General features: G+C 47.8%; 1 pseudogene; it reads left to right on the forward strand.

Moving 5' to 3' along the window:
* The first annotated feature begins 1343 nt into the window (after positions 1-1343).
* Positions 1344-2684, forward strand: LOC136335730 (small ribosomal subunit protein uS10-like; annotated as a pseudogene).
* Positions 2685-9785: the final 7101 nt, after the last annotated feature.

Raw genomic sequence — 9785 nt, forward strand, 5'->3', positions numbered from 1 at the left:
TGTCAGTAGTCAAAATCAAAGATGGAGTCAGACTCTTTATTATAGAGTGTAAATGAATACCTATACTTTGGAAACCAGTTTGGCAATATTTAATGAAGCTGAAGAGCATAACCTCTGTGGTAAATAAAAGATGGTTGCAAATTCTTTGCTACTCCTTCCATTAAGAGGTGAAATCTACTCTTTTCTCCTTAACCCCTGATTGGGCTCAGTGACTTGCTCGACCAGTGGAATGTCATGGAAGTGATAGTTCTGGGACCTCAAGGTTGCATCTTAAGGAGCCTTGCACCTTCTGCCAAGGGAGGCCTCTTGGTACCTCCCTTTGGGGAAAGTGAACTGCCATGTAAGGAGCATGGGATAGTCAGACTGTGAGGAAATCCATGCAGGCCACAGACAGAGACTGCGTGGGGGGAAAAATGTTGTCCATGATGCAGCCACCCAGCCCTGGTGCCAGACATGAGAGAGAAGGAGCCATCAGATGATTCTACCCCTGGCCACCATTACCTATAACTGAATGAGGTCCCAACAGCAATGCCCCCAGCAGAACCAGCCAGCAATCAGAATTGTGAGAGAGAAAACCATATTGTTGTTTTAAGCCTCTAAGTTGCGGGATGGTTATTACACAGCAAGAGATCATGGGAATACCTCTCCCCACTGACCCCACTTCTAGATGGATGGTAGCATAAAATGCCTACCACTGTGCCCATGGAGATCTGTGTACAGGATGTGCATTAGAATGTTGTTTGTTGCATTGAAAAAGTGCCAACATACTAAATGTTCGTTAATAAGAGACTGGAGAAATAAAGTAAGACAAAAACTGTATGGATGAAATACCATACAGTTATTAGGAATAAACAAAATTTAAACGCCTCATCCTGGATAAATCTCAGAGAACTTTTGGAACTCAGCTGCCTGGATTCTTTAAAAAAACAAAAAAGTCAGTATTCTGAAAGACACATAAGAAGGCACAGGATTATTAAGAGACTCAAGAAAAATGACAGCTAAATGCACTATGTGATTCTTGATGGGATGCTGGATCAAAAAATCATTTAAAAAGGGCATTACCGGCCTGGCCTGTGGTGGCACAGTGGATAAAGCATCGACCTGGAATGCTGAGGTTGCCGGTTCAAAATCCTGAGCCTGCCTGGTCAAGGCACATATGGGAGTTGATGCTTCCTGCTCCTCCCCCCTTCTCTCTCTCTCTCTCTCTCTTCTCTAAAATGAATAAATAAAAATTAAAAAAGGCATTACCATAATAAATATTAATAAAAGATTATTGTATCTACAGTATCTTATCAATTTACCACATGTGGTAATGGTATGGGTCTATCACATGTGATAGTGGTATGGGCTTATGTAGGAGGATATCTGTGTCCTTGATACCGAGTAAGAAACTGAAGTAGCCAATAGTTCAGTAAAATGTGTGCTGGTGTGTGAAGTATAAGAGACAGAGAAAGCAAATGTGGCAAAACAATCACAACTGTGAGCCTACACTGAGGCTATTCGTTATGTTATCCCTGCAACTTTCCTTTAGGTTTGAAATTTTTCAGCCCTGACTGGTAGCTCAGTGGTAGAGCGTCGGCCTGGCGTGCAGGAGTCCCGGGTTCGATTCCCGGCCAGGGCACACAGGAGAAGCGCCCATCTGCTTCTCCACCTCTCCCCCTCTCCTTCCTCTCTGTCTCTCTTTTCCCCTCCCGCAGCCAAGGCTCCACTGGAGCAAAGTTGGTCCCGGGCGCTGAGGATGGTTCTATGGCCTCTGCCTCAGGCGCTAGAATGGCTCTGGTTGCAGCAGAGCAACGCCTCAGATGGGCAGAGCATCGCCCCCTGGTGGGCATGCCGGGTGGATCCCAGTTGGGCGCATGTGGGAGTCTGACTGCCTCCCCATTTCCAACTTCAGAAAAATACAAAAAATAATAATAATAATTTTAAAAAAAAGAAAAATTTCAAACTTATTGATTCCACTGATACATACAAAGAGGAATCTCAGAAGCTTTATGCTGAGTTTATCAAAGAAACCGGGCACAAAAGATCACATGGTATATATATATATATATGTGACTCCATTTAGAGAGCATTCTGGAATAAACAAAGGGATAGTGACAGCAGATCAGAGGTTGCCAAGACTAGGGATGGGGACAGCTTCTCTGTAGAGGGCTGTAGGGAACGTTTGTGGTGACGAAAGTGTTCTGTCTCTTTGAGGAAGACACAGTTGCAGCTGCGGCAAAGCTTTGTTCCACCCACTCTTGTTCCTGACTCACTGCTGTTCCTCTCTCAAAGGAACAAGTGGCTCAGGAAGCCACACCGCAGCCATAGCTCTTAAAGATACTGGAAACACACCCATTGAACCAGAAGTGATGATTCACCGAATAACCAGAGGTGGCAATTCATTGAATTAGAATTACTCTAGCCGCAGCGTATAATCTTTGAAGGTGTGTGCTGACTTAATCAAAGCCACAAAGGAAAAGAATCTCAAAGTGAAAAGACCATTTTGAATGTCTACCAAGACTCCGGGAATCATTACAAGAAGAACTGCCTGTGGGGAGGGTTCTAAGATTTGGGATCATTTTCAGATGAGGATCCACAAGTATTTCACTGAGTTACACAGTCCTTCTGAGATGGTTAAGCAGATCACTTGCATCAGGATTAAGCCAGGAGGCCAGACTAAAGCCACCATTGCAGATGTTTAAATCAACCTTTTAAATAAGGTGACTATCACCTTATTAAGTTGTTTTTAAAAAGAAGTGTTTTATATTATGATTGTGGTGGCAGTTACATTACTGCGTATACTTCTCAAAAACTCATGAAATGAAACCCTTAAAATTGACGAACTCTACTTACATAAAATTATTCCTTGTAGTGGGTTGAATTGTATCTCCAAAAAAAATGATAAGCCCAAGTCCTCATCTCCAGTCCCCGAGAATGTGATGATATATATATATATTTTTTTCCTAAAGCTGGAAACCGGGAGGCAGTCAGATAGACTCCCGCATGCGCCCAACCGAGATCCACCCGGTACGCCCACCAGGGGGTGATGCTCTGCCCATCCAGGGCATCTCTCTGTCGCGACCAGAGCCACTCTAGCGCCTGGGGCAGAGGCCAAGGAGCCATCCCCAGCGCCCGGGCCATCTTTTGCTCCAATGGAGCCTCGGCTGCGGGAGGGGAAGAGAGAGACAGAGAGGAAGGAGAGGGGGAGGGGTGGAGAAGCAGATGGGCGCCTCTCCTGTGTGCCCTGGCCGGGAATCGAACCCGGGACTCCTGCACACCAGACCGACACTCTACCACTGAGCCAACCGGCCAGGGCCAATGTGATGATATTTTAAAATAGGGTTTTGCAGACACCAGTAAAAAGTCTCAAGACATCATCCTGGATGTAGGACGGGCCCTAAACCTAATGACTGGTGTCTTTATAAGAGAAAGTAGAGAGCAATATGAGACCCAGGGACACAGAGAAGACCCAGAGGGGAAGGCCATATGAAAATGGAGGCGGAGCCCTGGCCGGTTGGCTCAGCAGTAGAGCGTCGGCCTAGCGTGCGGAGGACCCGGGTTCGATTCCCGGCCAGGGCACATAGGAGAAGCGCCCATTTGCTTCTCCACCCCTCCGCCGCGCTTTCCTCTCTGTCTCTCTCTTCCCCTCCCGCAGCCAAGGCTCCATTGGAGCAAAGATGGCCCGGGCGCTGGGGATGGCTCTGTGGTCTCTGCCTCAGGCGCTAGAGTGGCTCTGGTTGCAACATGGCGACGCCCAGGATGGGCAGAGCATCCCCCCCTGGTGGGCAGAGAGTCGCCCCTGGTGGGCGTGCCGGGTGGATCCCGGTTGGGCGCATGCGGGAGTCTGTCTGACTGTCTCTCCACGTTTCCAGCTTCAGAAAAAAAAAAAAAAAAGAAAATGGAGGCGGAGAGCCCTGGCCGGTTGGCTCAGTGGTAGAGCGTTGGCCTGGTGTGCAGGAGTTCCAGGTTCTATTCCCAGCCAGGGCACATAGGAGAAGCACCCATTTGCTTCTCCACCCCTTCCCCTTTTCTTCCTCTCTGTCTCTCTCTTCCCCTCCCGCAGCCAAGGCTCCATTGGAGCAAAGTTGGCTCGGGTGCTGAGGATGGCTCTGTGGCCTCTGCCTCAGGCACTAGAATGGCTCTGGTTGCAACAGAGCGCCACCCCAGAGGGGCAGAACATCACCCCCTGGTGGGCGTGCCGGGTGGATCCTGGTCAGGCGCATGCAGGAGTCTGTCTGACTGCCTCCCCATTTCCAACTTCAGAAAAATACAAAAAAAAAAAAAAGAGAGAGAGAGAGAGAGAATGTATTTGAAGAAGCAAATTCCAGAATGGAAAAGGAGAAGTAATATTAAAAAAAATTAATAAAAAAAAAAGAAAGAAAGAAAGAAAATGGAGGCGGAGATTGGAGTGAGGTGTCTACAAGCCGAGGAATGTCAAGGATTACTGGCAGCACCAGAAACTGGGAGAGGCATAGGCTAGATTTCACCCTAGGAGCACTCTTTAATTTTGCCCCCATCTTAATATTAGACTTCTGGCCTCCAGAACTACGAGACAACTCATTTTTGTTGTTTAGTAATTTGTTATAGCAGCTCTAGAAAACAAATACCTACCTCAATATAGCTGAATTTTTTTCAGTTGAGAACATCAGATTAAATGGACAAAGCAAGCTGCAGAGCAATGCATTCAGCGTGAAATAACTTATATAAAGGTTTGAAGGCTCCGGACAATGCTGTCTGTGGTTCACAGACTTCGTAGGTCATAAAAGCTTGGCGGCACCTCAGTCTGGAACTGTGACATTCCCATTGGGTCCCCTCGATGGTGGGGACAGCGTGGGCAAAGGGGTATTCTGCTGGCCTCTGGATGCCCCACATAGACTGCCCAAGGCATTATGAGGTCCCAGAAGGCTTCCCCAGGGAGGAAACCACAGCTGAAGCTTGGAACAGTAGAGGCCTGGCAGGGGCTGGGGAGGTAGAAAGAGCATTCTAGGCTGAGCATGGGCCTGGAGGCTTCAGGAAGCCAGCCTTTTTGGCTGCTGGCTGGAGAGGTTGTGACAGCCTCCCTTAACTGGACATACCCCAGCCTCCTAGGGCTTCTCTGGGACCATCAGGCCTTCCTAGCCATCTTCCTCCTGGGATTGGCAGGGAGGTTGAGAGCCAGATTCAAATGTCTGAAGAGTGACTGGGGCTGGGAGCCAGGCAAGGGTCTACCATGCAGGCACAGGTCAGTCACTTCACCTCCCTGAGCCGGCTCGCTATCGGAAGGGTATGACCTCATCAAATTGTCATGAGGGTGAAACACATTGTAACAGGTGTGGTGAGTCACATCTTGTGGCAGGCTAAGGAGCACAAGCATGGCCTAAGTATTTACACTTCACCTTCCATTTAATCCTCACAACCCTATGAGGTGGGAGTTGTCACTCCTATTTTACAGATGGGTAAACTGAGGGCCACGGAGGTTAACCAGCTGAACCACACAGGCATGCACAGCTGATAAATGGCCAAAACGGGATCTGAACTACGTGATGTAGTGCCCACAAGCCAAGTTGCTTTGCTATACTACTTTATTGGTTCATTTCTGATTTATGGGTTGACACCCATCCCCGCTCCTGGGTGGACTGTGAACCTCTTGGGAGTCAGGCCTTGACTACTTCATCTCCAGGTGAGCCCAGCACCCTGCCTGGTAGGAGGAGGACTCTGGGAAGTATACTGAGTATGGGTGAGTGCGGGTGGGGCCCAGGGTGACCCTGACATTTGGAGGGGTCATGTGGCAGCACCAAGGGGAGATCGGGGTATCTCTAGCCCTACAAAGTCCACCAGACTATTCCCACAGGTGCCATAAGAGAACATGGTGGCCCTGCTAGGCAATGTGGCCCTCAGATCCTTTTACAAAGGAATTGGTCTCTCTACTCATTTTTTTTTAGGGAGAGAGAGAAAGGGAGGGAGAGAGAAAGAGAAATACAGAGACAGAAACAAACAGAGACAGATAGACAGGCAAGGAGAGAGGTGAGAAGAATCAACTCATAGTTGTGTCACTTTAGTAGCTCATTCATTGCTTCTCATATGTGCCCTGATCGGGGGGCTCTAGCTGAGCTAGTGACCCCTTGCTCAAGCCAGAGACCTTTGGGCTCAAGCCAGTGACCTTGGGCTTCAAGCCAGCAACCATGGGGTCATGTCTATGATCCCACATGCAAGCTGGCAACCCTGCATTCAAGCTGGTGAGCCCGCATTCAAGCCCACAACCTCGGGATTTTGAACCTGGGACCTCAGTGTCCCAGGTCGACACTCTATCCACTGTGCCAACACCGGTCAGGCAGACTCCTCTATTCTTTAGTGAAAGAAAACCTGGCCCAGCCTTAGGACCTACAAGTCCCTAAAACACCCCTCCAAGGAGTCCTTGCACCTATTTTCCCACAAATCAATAGTGCCCGCTCCCATCTCCCTCCTATTTTTCTAGGATCCAGCCAAATAGGCCCGTAAGCCCCATAACTCAGGCATCCTGACCCCTAGCCAGAGGGGTCGAGGACCCACTGCTCCTGGCTGGCACGGCTGGTGGTGCACATCTCCACCCATCTTCCCCTTCAGTGAGGTTGTGTTGGTAGCTTGAAACCATCTGTGGAGGGACCACAGAAACCGGCAAATGCAGCAAATCCAGGCTTCCTCATCCCCCAGGCAGCCTCCTGCTCAGTAGTTACCAGCACGCTGCTGCTCTCTGCCCTCCGTTTGTACCTGCTCACCAGGCCGGGAGTCCCTGTCACAGGGGCCCAGGGAGCCCCGGCATTCCGAGGAGAACTGTGACAAGCCAGAGGCCACGGGTGGGCTTCGCTGCATTGGGCTGGACCCGGGACCCTCTAGTTTCCACTCCAAGGCCTCTGTCCCTGACTGGAGCACAGTGCCCAGCTCTGCACAGCCTAGGAACTGAGAGCCCCAAGGTGGGAGCCACACAGGCAAGTCACTTCAGCTGTCCTCCCCTGCAGCACAGGACTCAGTATCAGAGTACACAACCTAAGGTCACGCTTCTGAGGTCACAGCTCAGCTCTGTCCATATGACCTCAAGCAAGTTAGACACTACCCCACCCCCCACCCCCGAGCCTCAGCATCCTCAACTGTAAGATGGGGATTATAGCAGTTCCTGTTTCATTAGAATGTCATAAAAGTAAACTAGTTGTGTTTATAAAAGAGTTGATTTAGCAGAGTTCTTAATAGATGTTAGATTTGTTGTCACTATCACTGTTAATATTTTCCTATCCCAAACCACATGATATATCACCACCTCACACCTGTTAGAATGGCTGCTGTCAGTAAATCAACAAACAACAAGGGCTGGTGAGTATGGAGAGAAAAGGGCACCCTCATGTACTGTTGGTGGGATTGCAAATTGGTGGAAAACAGTAAATTATATGGAAAACAGTATGGAGGTTCCTCAAGAAATTAAAAATGGAACTACCATATGACCCATGATTCCTCTTCTGGGTATTTATCCAAAGAAATCCAAAACACTGTTTGTTTGTTTTTTGTTTATTTATTTATTTCAGAGACAGAGAGAGAGTCAGAGAGAGGGATAGATAGGGGCAGACAGACAGGAACAGAGAGAGATGAGAAGCATCAATCATTAGTTTTTCGTTGCGACACCTTAGTTGTTCATTGATTGCTTTCTCATATGTGCCTTGACTGTGGGCCTTTCAGCAGACGGAGTAACCCCTTGCTCAAGCCAGCGACCTTGGGTTCAAGCTGGTGAGCTTTGCTCATGCTGGCGAGCTCGGGGTCTCGAACCTGGGTCCTCCGCATCCCAATCCGACACTCTATCCACTGCGCTACCGCCTGGTCAGGCCAAAACACTGTTTTGAAAAGACATAGGCAGGCTGACCTGTGGTGGCACAGTGGATGTAGCACTGGCCTGGAACACTGAAGTTGCTGGTTTGAGGCCCTGGGCTTGCCCGGTCAATGCACGTATGGGAGTTGATGCTTCCTGCTCCTCCCCCCGCCTCTTCTTGCTAAAATGAATAAATAAAATTTTTAAAGGAAAAGATATATGCACCCTTACATTCATTGCAGCATTATTTACAACAGCCAAGATATGGAAGCAAACTAAATGCCCACCGATAGACAAAACGATAAGGAAGAGACGGTACATATATATAGCAGAATATTCGACTATAAAAAATAAAATTTTGCCATTGCAATGACATGGATGGACCTAGAGGCTATTATGCTAAGTAAAATAAGCCAGTCAGAGAAAGGCAACTACCATATGATTTCACTAAAAACAAAAGAAATGAACATACAGAAAAGAAATACACTCATAGATACAGACAATAAACTGATGGTTGCCGGATGGGGGGTGGGAGTGGGAGATGGGTGAAAAGGTGAAAGGGATTAAGTACGAATTGCCAGTTATAGAAGTAGTCATGGGAGTGAAGTGCAGCATAGGAAACATAGTCAATATTGTAACTACTATGAATGGCACCAGTGGGTACTAGAATGATTGGGGTGAACACTTTGTAAGTTATATGAATGTCTAATCACAATGTTGCACACCTAAAACTAATATAACAGTGCATGTCAACAGTAATTGAAAAACAAAGAAAAAAAAAAAAGAAAAACAAAGAGCCCTGCTGGATAGCCTATTGGTTGGAGCGTTGTCCAGAAGCGCAGGTGGTTTGTTCCATCCCAGGTGGGGGCACATACAGGAACAGCTCAATGTTCTTCTCTCTCTCCCCTTTCCTCTCTCATGGAAATAAATTTTTTTCAATTTATTTATTTATATATTTATTTTAATTAAAAAAAATTTTATATGAAAGGAAGGGAGATAGTGAGACAGACTCCCATGTGTGTCCCTACTGGGATCCACCTGCCAACCTCCATCTGAGGCCAATGCTCAAATCAACTGAGCTATTTTTAGCACCTGAGGTTAACGCTATCCTCAGTGACCAGCAGATTCGCAAATCGTCTCTTCCTTATCGTTTTGTCTATCGGTGGGCATTTAGCTTGCTTCCATATCTTGGCTGTTGTAAATAATGCTGCAATGAATGTAAGGGTGCATATATCTTTTCCTTTAAAGATTTTATTTATTCATTTTAGCAAGAAGAGGCGGGGGGAGGAGCAGGAAGCATCAACTCCCATACATGCCTTGACCAGGCAAGCCCAGGGCCTCGAACCAGCAACCTCAGTGTTCCAGGCCAGTGCTCCAGCCACTGGCTGCAGAGAGAGGAAGAGGGAGAAGGAGAGACAGGAATGAGGGAGAGGGAGAGAAGCAGATGGTCGGTTCTCCTGACTGGGAATCAAACCTGGGACATCCATACACTGGGCCGACGCTCTATCCACTGAGCCAACCAGCCAGGGCCTTAAAATTTTTTAAATAAAGAAAAATATATAAACAAATTAAAAATAAAGTTCTGCCCTGGCTGAATAGCTCGGTTGGTTAGAGCATCGTCCTGAAGAGCAGAGGTTGCTGGTTCGATTCTCGGTCAGGGCACATAGATGTTCCTGTCTCTCTCTCACTCTCTCCCTTTCTCTTTCTAAAATCAATAAAGTAGTAAACATTAAAAAAAATAATAATAAAGTTCTATCCTATAGGGCAGTTGTGAGGGGAAAGGAGCTGACATCGATTCTCAGCGCAGAGTCTGCACACAGTAGGTGCTCAATTAATGGGCCTTACTGTTTCTGACAGCAGCAAGATGGGTCAGTGCCTCCAACATGCGTTGAAGTGACTTTCCTTGGGCTCCGCCTGGCCATTCCGGTCACCAGGGGGCGCCCGAGCCCCGCCCACGGCACCGCCCCCTCACCTGTGGACAGTTCACCTGGTG

The sequence above is a fragment of the Saccopteryx bilineata genome, chromosome 4 (genome assembly GCF_036850765.1).
Source record: "Saccopteryx bilineata isolate mSacBil1 chromosome 4, mSacBil1_pri_phased_curated, whole genome shotgun sequence".
In the NCBI taxonomy this organism is placed as follows: Eukaryota; Metazoa; Chordata; class Mammalia; order Chiroptera; family Emballonuridae; genus Saccopteryx; species Saccopteryx bilineata.